The sequence below is a fragment of the Akebia trifoliata genome, chromosome 3 (assembly GCF_017979445.1).
Source record: "Akebia trifoliata isolate Shusen 1 chromosome 3, ASM1797944v1, whole genome shotgun sequence".
In the NCBI taxonomy this organism is placed as follows: Eukaryota; Viridiplantae; Streptophyta; class Magnoliopsida; order Ranunculales; family Lardizabalaceae; genus Akebia; species Akebia trifoliata.
In genome coordinates this window covers 32,196,611-32,209,489 of record NC_141377.1, presented here as the reverse complement: position 1 = coordinate 32,209,489, position 12,879 = coordinate 32,196,611, and the positions used below count along the sequence as shown (strand labels likewise).

At 33.7% G+C, this 12,879-nt stretch overlaps 1 long non-coding RNA gene across 11 annotated transcripts; it reads right to left on the bottom strand.

Annotated features, from left to right (window-relative positions):
• Positions 1 to 4,510: 4,510 nt before the first annotated feature.
• LOC147406409 (uncharacterized) lies at positions 4,511 to 11,992 on the bottom strand. 11 transcript variants are annotated; one of them, XR_015176456.1, is made up of 12 exons: positions 11,623 to 11,992; positions 11,473 to 11,543; positions 11,228 to 11,352; positions 9,550 to 9,621; positions 8,046 to 9,411; positions 7,876 to 7,957; positions 7,708 to 7,782; positions 6,459 to 7,126; positions 6,254 to 6,339; positions 5,376 to 5,607; positions 5,159 to 5,289; positions 4,511 to 4,620 (listed from the first exon to the last, which is right to left on the bottom strand). It is a non-coding gene; the product is annotated as an uncharacterized LOC147406409 (long non-coding RNA). The 11 variants fall into 11 exon arrangements; XR_015176455.1 differs by having other exon boundaries at positions 11,228 to 11,261; positions 11,623 to 11,991; XR_015176453.1 differs by lacking the exons at positions 11,228 to 11,352; positions 11,473 to 11,543 and adding an exon at positions 5,694 to 5,867.
• Positions 11,993 to 12,879: the final 887 nt, after the last annotated feature.

Genomic DNA, 12,879 nt, shown 5'->3' with positions numbered 1-12,879 from the left:
AATCTAAACGTCTGTTTGACAAGTTTGTTACGTTGGGGTTTGGTCCAACTAAAATGGCTGGATTCAACCTATTTATCGAATGGGTGTCCAAACGGCACACGTTTAGGTGCATTAAATACACTTTTGAAATTAAAATTTCTACCCAAAATTTCCTCAAAAGAATTTTTTATGTTAGAAATATCCTCAAATGCTTATTTCCAAGATGTATTTGATGAACACACGTTAAAAAAGACCTTTATCTTATATTGCCACCCCAACTTTTGTATCACAGACCAATTTATGAAAGAGTTTGACTAACCTTACTAAGTTAGTAAGGATTTATGAATATTTTAAAATTCAAAATATTTATTTTTATTCTCATTAAATATTATATATAATCAAATTGAGTCAATAGCAATGGATAAAACTTGGTTTGTTGGGTTGCGTCGAGTTTGGGGCCAAGTCACTATCATATCCAGTTGAGTCGATAGCAATGGATTAAACTTAGTTTGTTGAGTTGATTCTATTGGATTTGATGGTGACTCAATCCAAACTCGATAAAACCAACTTTTCGAGTCAATTTGGTTGAGTAAGCTCAAAAATAAGCCAAGTCAAGTTAAAAACTTGACTGAGTTATTTGGTTATTAATATTTTTAAAATATTCATAAACTTAATATAATTATATTTGAATCGACCTCTGAGTTTTTGAGATTTTGAGAGTATTCGGTTCAATTGACATTCAAGTTGAATTTTTGTTTATTAATCTATAAGAGATGACCATGATTAAGGGGCATGTCATTAATTAAGTTTAAAACATAGGGATACCTCAAATATTCATTAAAACGTGGATAGTAAACTTTCAAACAAACATGTTTATTTTAATTACTCCCAAGGGTAATTAAGGTATTTTAACTTCAAATTATTCATTTTCTAACTCATTTTTTCACCGAAAACTCCAAAAATAACTTGTTGTCACATAATTTTTACTCTAAAATTTTATACAAATATTTTTCTTTTAGTGAAATAACCTACTTAAATATATTTTAGGTCATATAAATTGAATTAAAACACCAAATCATGCATGAATTTAAAAAATATATATATCATAAAGTAGTGAAGTTTTCCTACTTATTTTGCGTCTTTTAAAATGAAATTTCACCATGAACGGCTCCCAAAAATGCTCATTATTTGAAACTCCAACTTTAATCTTCGTTCCCAACTAAATCTCTTCAGCTCAAATCTAATATCTCAATGAGGTGAAGTTTTTTCTCTTCTTCGCGAATCATTGATTCTCGCTCAAGGGTGGTAGAATTGTTACTTGAAAGTCTAGGATTTTTTGTGACTTATATTGGGAAAGAAAGAGAAATTTGATTCTCTCTTTTAAGTTTGGTATTTATATAATATCAGGGACATAATAGTAATTAATGTAATTATTTTCTTTTATGATGCAGGATATCTACATGAGGAAATCATAATTTTTAGTCCGAGTTGACTCAGTCAAATATGGTCAATTCGGGTTTGACCAGTTTGGTTCGAATTGACCCGATTAAGTTCATATGCAGTTCAATTCTAATTTTAGTCTTATGTGTTTACTTTATTTTAGTTTTGAATTATTTATAAGTTGTCAAGTTAGTTTCTATTTCAATTTTAGAAAGTTTCAATTTTGTTTAGTTTTAATTTATTTTTAGGTTTCTATTTTTTTTTTTTAATTATAATTAGAAATTCATGAAAGTGTCCAAATTGAATTATAATAAATTTAGAAAGTTTCTATCATATTATAGGTATGTTAGAGAAACCAAGCTGACTGGGCTTGGGCTAGGCATCACCTCCTAATTACTGATTTGTAGAGTTAGAGCCCCTAAAAAACTTGCTCCAACACACTCGAGCTGGCGCTCTCAACTACAATGTTTTTGGAGAGAGAGAGAGAGAAAAAAAAAAACATAGGAGGTAAAAGAAGAGTGTGTTTCTCTCTCTCGATTTATGTGTAGGAAAGAATCTGACCGTTGAGCTGTGAAAAACCTTTGAAATTTCTCTTTAAAATCTGAACTCTTTTTTCTTCATTGTTGATATCAACACATCAACTTGAGGGGAGTGTTGAATAATTCTATTTTTATTAGGTTTTTTAGTCTTTTCTACTTATTAAATTATGTAATCCCTCTAAAGCCTAATTAGGGCTAATTAATTAATTAGTTATCAATTAAAAAAATCTTCTCAATTCAACTAATACCATCAATCTTAAGAAGCCAAAAAATCATAGCAATGCGAGTCTTGCTTCGTCTTTTCCTGTAATTTTAAATTCAGTTAATTTAAAGGATGATAGTGAATCCTCTCCTAATTTCAACCGACCATTTGAAAGAAAAACTTCAAAAAAGGCGCTTAAAAATAAAGGCAAGGAAGACATTCAAGAATCACCTTCAACAATCGTTTTGAATGGTTACGTGCAAAATAAGATAGAATTTAAACGTGATAAAGCCAAATGACTAGATAAAACATTGGTTCAACATGATAAACAATAATAAATGATGTAAAAAGGGGACAAATTGATGTTGAAAGAGCACAAATTGACATGTAAAGAATGTAACTTAAGAGTCGTATGCATGAGGAGCGAGTAATGACAACTAACACTACCCACATGGATCCGATCACTACACTATATTATATTGGCCTTAAGATGAAGATTCTTGTAAAAGGGATTTTTAAATTTGTAGTAATGTACTGTATTTTGAGAAACTCAATTGATGTTATTAATATAAAAAAATTAGTTTCTAAATTTAAGTGAAAATGCAAAAAATTCATAATACTTAGCAATAACCTTACAACAAACTTTTTATTCTTGGAAAATTAAAATTCATAATATACTTGGCAATAAGCTTCCTATGCTTGAAAAATTAAAATTCATAATACTTAGCAAGAAGCTTTATATTCTTGAAAAATTAAAATTCATAATAATTAGTAACAAGCTTATTATTCATAGCCGCGTCATTCCCACAAGTGCTCAATAAGATCTCTCTGCAATTGGGAATGTGTTCATCTGTCTCTAATGTTATGATGAGTTTTAAAAAAAATAAATCAATTCATTTGTACACTCATGTAACACTGGTACAGGCGGTTGCATCAAATGTATTGAGCTCATAGTCACCTGTATCTTCGTCTTCAAGGATTATGTTGTGCATTATTAACATGTTTTCATAATATGTTTAAGTGTTTCTGCATCCCAAAAATGTGTTAGTCCTCACACAATCGCAAAACATGATTAAAGCACTCCAAATCCTCGTTCTACATCTTTCATTGCTGACTCTGGCTCTATAGTAGAAATTTTATTTTTCAAACTTTGTGAACATAAAATTGTTTTTACAAACGTCGCCCATGTCGGATAGATGTCATCAACAAGATAATACCCCATTGTATAGTCATGCCCATTAGTTATATAGTTGACAGGAGGGGCACGTTCATTAGCAAGTTTAGAAAATAGATGAGATCGATCTAACACGTTGATATCATTCAACGATCCGGGTAACCCAAAGAAGGCATGCCATATCCAAAGATCTTGTGATACCACGACTTCTAAAATTAATGTCGGTTCATGGATGTAACTGATATACATCTCTTGTCATAATATCGAACAGTTCTTCCACTTCCAATGCATACAATCGATACTTCCCAGTGTCCCAAGAAAATCATGTTTCTCGTTAATTGCTAGTAATACGACGATGTCATTTGTGTTTGGTGACCTCATATACTTCTTGCCAAACATTGCATCAACAATTTTCACAAATCTTTGCAAATTTTCTATGGCAAAACTTTCTCTGATCTGCACATACTCATCCACAGAATTTGTCGAAGCTCCATAAGTAAGAATCTTGACTGAATGTGGATGTTATCTTTTGAAGGGAAGATAGGCTAAAAACTCCAAGGGCATCACTTCTTTGGACAAAATATGGATCGTTAGTTTCCACCGCCACTATGTGAAAAAGGCCCATATTTGACGGTCTTAGCCCGTCAAATTTTGAGAAATTTGACGGACCCTCCTGTCAAATATGCCCGTCAAATATTCTCTTGTAGAATTTTTTTTTTGACGGCCCTGGACTATCAAATTATTGGAGAATGGCTTAAAAAAAAACAAAAAAAAAAATCCATAGAGTATGACCGTCGAATTTGAAGGTTTAACAAACAATAACACGGTCTTCTAATTCACTAATCACAATGAACAAAATAATAATAAAAAAATCAAAAAAAGAAAAAACAAAAGAAAAATCATAAAACAAATTCCAAATTAAATTAAATAACCCAAAATTAATATACATGTAAACATCTTTGTTAAGATCGAAAATTCTGTCAAAGCTACAGATAACTGATAATAAAGCAGTATATGATATATATATATATCTTATTGTTTTTCCATGTTGGGTAACTATGGTGGCATCGTTTCCTTTGATTTCTATTACTTCTCCATCTATCCACGCAACCTCCGAATCCTTAGCCCACACGTGTGAGCCGACGGCGATGTTAACAAGAGTTCCCTGAATCAAGCACTATGGTGGCATCGTTTCCTTTGATTTCTATTACTTCTCCATCTATCCACGCAACCTCCGAATCCTTAGCCCACACGTGTGAGCCGACGGCGATGTTAACAAGAGTTCCCTGAATCAAGCAAAGATCAAAAGTACTTTTATTTTATTCTTTCATATGCATACATAAAAAAGATCAATCCATGAATCAAAAATGGTGTACAGAATTCAAAAACAAAATCCAACAATAATCTGAATGCAACTTACCCTGATTGAAAAAGCTATACGAAGATCATCGAAATTGGAATTCAAGCAAGGTAGAAGAAGAATGATTTTAGAAGAAAAGGAGTGTTGTTATGAGATGAGAAGTGATTTTGAGGAATGATGGTGTGGTGGATTGCTGGGAATGTAAAATAAATAAGAGGAATTTGAAAAGTAAGGGAAAATGCAAGTGAAGGTAACTCAAAAGCAAAAGACAGAGCTATATAAGATTCATGTTCCATCCTAATAGGCCCTGAATAAAGAAGGAAATTAAATAATAATTTCTAATATTGACAATAGTTCAGTCCACACACATACCTTACTAGTAGGAAATTAAATAATTTCTAATCTTTAAGATAATTCAGTCCACACACATCTTAATAAACTAGAAAATATGTCAACACACATACCTTACTCTCCTTCGACGATGAGGCCGAATTTCACCTCGGTTAGAGCCATCTATAGCACTCCCATCTCTTTTGTCATTGACTCAGTTTTTGGAGCGGATAATAAGGCCTTTGATAACAAGCCCTCGTTTCTACTGAAAGAAAAAAAGATCATGCACCATGATAACAATTTAGTGTGAACAACATACCACAAAAGAGAGGTGGTGTTCGAAGAGCTCACCATGAATTGCTATTTTTAATATCGTTGTCTCTTCAACCATTAGACGCCTGAACAACTAAACATTAAAATGACTTCAAAATTAAGATCTTACATGTCCCCCGCCCTAGCATGTTCGACAATCTCATGGTGGAGGTTAACATCCAATGGTCGGGGAAGGGAACCCGTGGTCATCTCTTTTGAGGTCTCTTGCATTCTGACCCTCTGAACAGGCAGCATTCACGCAAATTATTGGCTACAACACAAAACAACCAATATTATTAAAATATAAAATCAAGAAGAACCGGCAGTCCAATTCAAATTAACAAATAGAAATAACACCTTTGTGTACTTAAATTGCTGATCTACATTCTTTAAAAGGCTTCAACAATGAAAACACTTGAAAATCCCTTGGAGAACTTCTGGTCTAACCTTGCTGGTTTGAGTAACAAGACGAAAACATATTTGAACTCAAGACGAAGTGGCAAGTAGGCATTGTTCTTGTGACTCTTTCCTCTGATTAATAAATTGAAAAAGAATATAAAAAAATATGTTTGTAGCTTTTATAGAAAAACACATGAAAAAACATATGTATAGGATCCATTTTTCTGTTACAAAGCCATAGCCAAGTGTGAGCTTATATGTATGTTTGAGCTAACCCTTTGATTGACTCAAGGGTCATATGGAACCCATAAAAATGGGGAACTAACTATTAGATTGACATATTAAGACCTTACCCAAAACCATGAGCATCAATTAGACTGGCATATGAAGACTTGTAACTGTTATATTACTAACACAAGCACATACCAAAAAAAAAAAAAAAAGGAAATAAAAGGATAGATCTTCTTCAAGTACATGATATTGAAAATTAGTAAATTTACTTAAACACAAATACAAACCATGGAAAGGGCGGTCCATCAAACAAATAACATCTCAATAACTTTAACATCTCAGAAGTGACATGGCCAAATCCAATAGCTGGGCCCTGCAATTGCAATGAACCAAAGAAAATAGCCATAAAGTCAATGACTGACTACATAAGAAACTGAACTACATATCAAACAGACCAGAAAATTATAAATATTAACACAAAAGGAACCCCACCTTGCAAGCACTGTTGAGCTTTCATTTGGTGAGGAGTCAATCTGCATAGAATTGGAGTTTCTAGGAAGCCAGACTATGCCTTAATTTGTCTAGGATGGTATCCCAAATAACTTTGGTTCTCTACTTAGACCCTTAATTATTGGGAGATCCTATTGGGATTACAGGAGATGTGTAAACCTTTAATGAGACAATAATATATTTTTCTACATGCTCCACTCACTTCTCTCTTCCAATCGACAACATTACAAGCTTTGTCTCTGTTAAACTAGACACTTCCAACTATCTGTTATGGAGAGATCAGTTGGAATACATTCTCATCAGCACTGACCTATTGGGCTATTTTAATGGATCTATAACAACCCCTTCAAAAACTCTAGAGCCCTCTAATCCTTCTCAGTCAGTGAAGCCAAATCCATTATACGTCGCATGGCGAAAAAATGACCACTGTATAAAAAGTTGTATCAATGACACTCTTACCGAAGGAATCTCCACTCAAATACTTGGTCTCACATCATCCAAGGATGTGTGGGAAATACTTGAAGAACTCTTCAGACAACAATCTACGACTCATAGAACTCTGCTCAAGGGTCAACTTCAAAACATCAACGAAGGCTCTTCTTCCGTGATTGAATACATTCAACAAATTAAGTCCCTATCAGATTCTCTAGCTGCAATAAGAGAAAAGGTATCAGATTTTGATCTTGTCGGTTACACATTGAATGGATTAAGTTCAGATTATGAACAATTTGTTATTACCACTATCTAATCATGAAAACTTTTAGTTAGATGGAAATCGTGTAACTGAAAATAGCTCTCATATGTGTAACAACGTCATTTGTACATGTGTCCATTACCAACATGGATACAAGGTGTCTGATATGCCACCCTTGGGAATCTTACAAGGAGAGAATACTATGTCAAGGAAAATATTTCCATACAACATATAGCTATGCAATAAAGTAATAAATGAGTAGAGATATATAATATAAAAACAACAAAAGTAGTGTTTAACAACTTGGTAAATAGGTCCGGATGTAATGACTGTACGACACTTATTTGTGATAATGTGTAAAAAAAATTAGAAATGGACCAAAATGTGCCTTTAGTTGCTATGCAAGCTCTCATTAAGTTCACAATAGCCATTGGATGCAATGGCATCTTCAAAAAATATACAGAAATTGTCGTCCAAGTTTCTCAAAATGAAAATCCTTGCAAAAAAGGGGAACAAATGATTAAAGCAGTTGCTGACCTGAATGTTAGGAGCAAAGCCACCTTCATCACCAACATTAGCTGCATCTTGCCCATACTTCTTCTTAATCACAGACTGAGAAAGCAAAATGGAGACAATTGTGATGAATCCTGAAGATAATTATTGTGTTGTAAATTTGTGTTCTTTAAAAGAAAGGGAAAAGCTTGCCTTTAAATGATGATTCTACTTCTACACCCATCTTCATGGCTTCCTTGAAGGAAGATGCCCCAACAGGCAGAATCATAAATTCCTACAAGAAAAAAAATGCACAAATTAGAACAAAGTCCTACAACAAAAAGGTATAACTGTTCATAGCACATTGCTGATCTGAGTATTACCTGCATTGCCAGCTTATTGCCCGCATGAGAATCTCCATTGATGACATTGATCTTTTCCATTCCTGGACTTTTCAATTGGATTGGAGCATTTATGTTTGTAGGACTGCCCAAGTGTTGATGCCATCAACACTTGGGCAGTCCGGATCTGATGGAAGTTCGAAATCTCGACTTACTCCTTAATTTAATAAGAGAAGGAGAGAAGGGAAGTGGTTGTGGAAATTGGTGGATGGTGAGAAGGAGACCAACCATTGATCGATTTACTTGTTTTAATTTGTTCACTCGGTCAGTTTCCTTTCTACTTCTTCTGCTAGTTAGTTTGGCTTAGCCTAGCAAGATATTTTTTTGGGCTTTTCTAATATCCAACTACGTTTGACGCATAGCATCCAACAGCGTAACAGACGCATGTGGTGCTGTGAAAATGAAATTGTTTGGGTGGAGTGGAGTGATTGCACATGACACTGTGCTGAGGTCGAGTTTATATGATTTTCCTTTGTATCTTGAGGAAACGCATCTATAGATGGCGTATCAATTGGGTTTGATTGTCCATGGAAGATGTTAACTGATTTAAGAGATCTATTGAATCAAGTTTGATAGTGAGCAACTCTGTATTGGTACCAATACAAGATTTTTCAAACAATTGTCGTACAAACACTTAATGTGCTAATTTGGCCAAGTCAAACAGAGGATTCCAACTCCATCCCATTCATTCCATGCAAAGGTGCATGCATCGTGTATGGTAAAGGAGGCAGGCTACTACTCTTTTCTACCCATTGTTTTTTGTCATGAAACAAGGTTCCTCAGTCACTTTTAGAGGAGTTTGTGGAAACTTGCTATAAAACAGAACGAGCATTATTTGGTAAGAAGGCAGAAGCAGAAGTAAAATAAGCAATGCAATAGCAGGAATTTTTTGGGTATTTCAAGACAGTAGCATGTCAAACAAGATATTCCAGTGAAACAGTCACGGCAACAGCATATAACTAAGAAGAAAGTTAAAGCCAGAGATGAAATAGGGGTGGGAACAAAACATAATACAAGCATATAATAATAAGAACAGTAACAACAACAGCATATAAGGTTAAATGTAAGCACAAGCCGCACCACTGACTAGAAGTTAATAGCAATAAGGTTCCTCTATCTTGGCATCTCATAGGAAAGCAGCAATTTCTTACTTTGTGATCACAAAATAAAACCAGGTCAATGATATTAGAGTGACCAAATCCCATCTCCAATAAGAAATCAAGGACAAAATATTGAAAATTTTTCTAACCCTGTCCATGACATATTGGTGAAAAGCATCCACAAAATGGAGGAGCTTCTGCTCCATTAACCAGTGATGCTTACGGTTGATTGTTGAAGTGCTTTTACCCTGCAGGGGAATAATTTTTTTAGAACTAAAAAGGACCTAATACTATCTACTAAACTCCAAATATGGTTCACATTAATCAAAAATAAATTTTCAATGAGGCTAGAGTAGTAGCATTGGGAAAAGTCAAGCATAAAGAACCTTCCACATCCACCTCCGAGCTTTGTCAAGAACAAATTTTGCACGCTTCACCATCAGTAAGAATGCCATCTCCTACATCCAACATAGTAATATAATTTGTTTTTTTTTGTTTTTTTATAGTAAACATAAAAGCCCAAACTGATCAGTAGCATATTAGATGATGATCCCTATTCACAGGCACAAATTGAAAATGAAATGCATACCTGGTTATACTTCTTAGAAACTAAGATTTTTAAGATAGGTAGAACCATATAAGTAAGGATACTCATAAGGATGAGATGCTAGCTAAGATTGATTAGCGAGACATACCCTAAAATAGATTTAATGCAAATTTAGTAGGGAGACTCATAGGAATGAGATGTTAGTTAAGACTTAAAACTGATATGCAAGAAATATTCTGAAAATGCTACTTCTGTTATTTAAATTCATTAACCGTGCTTATCAAAAATAAGAACAATCAACCATAAAGATGGAGATATTGGTGAGGATGTGTGACAAACAATAAGTGGTAGGTGGCTGAAGTAGAAATGTCCTTCTGAAGTATTATGTGACTGACGTGTACCCAAAAACTACATGTAAATTTACAAAACAACAATAATACCAATTAAGCTTCTTCTTTTTTGGGTAAGTGATACCAAGTTTTATGGAGTTGAAATTCGGACAGTCAGAAAAAAGGATGTTTATAAAATGAGCACAACAGACATGAAGATGGTGAGATGGATGAGAAGTAAGACTATGAAAGGCAAAACTAAAGGGGGGGATATTGGTATGTGACTCAAAAATTTAGTAGATGATAAAAGTGGAAATATCTTCTGGAGTATTATGTATGTTGAAATGTATGGAACAAATCATACTGTTATACTGTTTCAATTGGGAGTCACCTCATGGTGCAAAAGGGAAACCAAACATGACTGAATCAACTAGGCTTACTGTCACTAAGAAAATTCCTCTTCATCTTATTCCAATTGCTTTCCTGATGGGTCCTAACCAGGAGGCTTTATGTTTGGCCAATCACTCTAACATCCTAGCTTGATGTACAAACTCCTATTTCTTTCAAAGAGAGCATAAACAGAGAGTAGAAGCATATGGTGAGAGCAGGTAAATAGGAATTTACAAGTGTAGCCACTCCACAAATCTTGATGATGAGTTGGATGACAAAAAACTATGGATGCTCTTATGTAAATTATGTTGCTAGAGGTATGTCAAATCTTAATGATATCCATATGCAAAGGTGAAAACTATAAATCAAAAAAATGACCATCAATTCTAATGCTATCGCTTCTTCTATGGGAGAAAAAATTACTAACCTAGAAAATCAATAAGGGAGCTCATCAACATGAAAAAAAAAAGTCAACAAACAAAGCGTTATATATGACACTCACTAAGAATAAAAAAAACATACAATAAAAATTAAAATACGTAAAACATCACAAAAATGATCTATTTTTATCTAAAATATTAGCTAGAGAAATGCAATTAATTTATAGAAAATCAACAAATCTGAGAGCAATGTTAAAACAATGAATCTTATGATCATCAACATATATATATATATAAATTAAATAAGGAATCAAACAACCCTACAACATCCAATTCAGATTCATCGATAGATCACCAAAATATTTAGATCAAGCATCGAAACAAAATCTCAAGTTCTAAAATTTATGAAACAACTTACCTGATCTCCAAAGCTTATAATGTCTACTAAAACCCTAAAACATGATAACGAAGTAATTGAATCAATCTCTTTTAGAGATTAAGAACACCAACAGACAATCAAAATCTCGCAGATTTCAAAAAACTCTGAAACAGATCGGGAAGAGAAGAAATAGTGTTGATGTTCATGTATCTCGTTTTTGTAAATCAAATTAAAATGACATGAAATCTTAATCGGTGGGAATAAAAATCGAATAACAAAATTACCTTTCAACTTGAAGGTAATACCTTTGGGAAATAGAAAACCAAAATTAATGTATTTTGTGGGATCAGAAATCCTAAATCGCATCGTCAACAACATGAATATGGTTAAGGATCTATCAATCTAAGAGAGAAGAGAGAGAGAGAGAGACTCACCTTAAAACACAAGAGAAAACTTCTGATTCACTCCATCATTTCCAAAGTTGAGAGATCACTTCGAGAGATCGGAGATCGTGCGATCAGATAGAGAAAGATTGAGCGATCAAATAGAGGGAGAGATGAGATCGATCAAGAGACGAGATCGAGGAAGACAGGGAGGGAGACGGAGAGGGATAGAGAGAAAGATCGAGACATTCGAGAGAGATCAGACAAAGAGAGATACAGAGAGTGAGTGAGTGAGAGAGACGAAGTGTTTGGCAACTGTAGAATGTGTTTTGTGGACACAAAATTCGTGGTCCATTGGCCGCGGAATTTGAGTGTTAAAAATTTGACGGGCCAGGCCCAACAATTTTTTTCGTTAAAATTTGAGATTTTCACGTAGTGCGCATTTTTAATTCAATGAAAAAGAGGACACATTTGAAACCTCCTCTGAAATAGATGGTCGTTGTATACAACATCTTCAGCAAAATAATCACGATAGAGTCTTTCATGACCTTGAACTCTGTTATGGTAAATGGTAATGTGGCTGGGAATGGAACCACAACGGCGCGTCGTTTGCATTCGATTATTTGACTGCTCTTCTTTTATAAGTAGTCTTGATATCACATCTACATCGTTATCCTTAGATTTATTATCAAGGATAAATCTTAAAATGTTTGAAAAATGAGACATCAAAATGATGTTTAAAGAGAAAATGAAGTTGAGATAGAGAAAAGATGTAATAGAGCTGAGTGAAAATGAAAAAAGAAGATGTAGTAGAACTTGGTGAAAAGGAGAGAAAAAGTGATTATATTTATAGATGGTTTAAAAATTTTAGCGAGTGGGATTTTGATGTTAAATTTGAATTTTGAATCTTGTTAATTGAGAATGGAATTTTAAATTTTGGATCTTGTTGGTTGAGAGCGAGATTTTGAATATGAAATTTGAATCTTGTCGGTTGAGAGCAGAATTTTGAATTTGAATTTTGAATCTTGTTGGCTAAGAGCGGGATTTGAAATTATATTTCAATTTTGACAATTAGTGGGATTTATAATTTAAAATTTAAATCATTAATGAGAACAGGAATTTGAAATTTTATTTCAATTTTGAAATTTGAAATTTGGCAACTGAGGGCGAATTTTAAATTTTGAGCGGGATGTGAAATTTGAAGAACAAAATTTGAACTTTTCTCTTTTAAACCTGGCTCTAATCGGTTCCAATAAAAAGGGATCCAGAACCAGGGTATTCGATTTGGTTAAATGGGTACCCATTGAC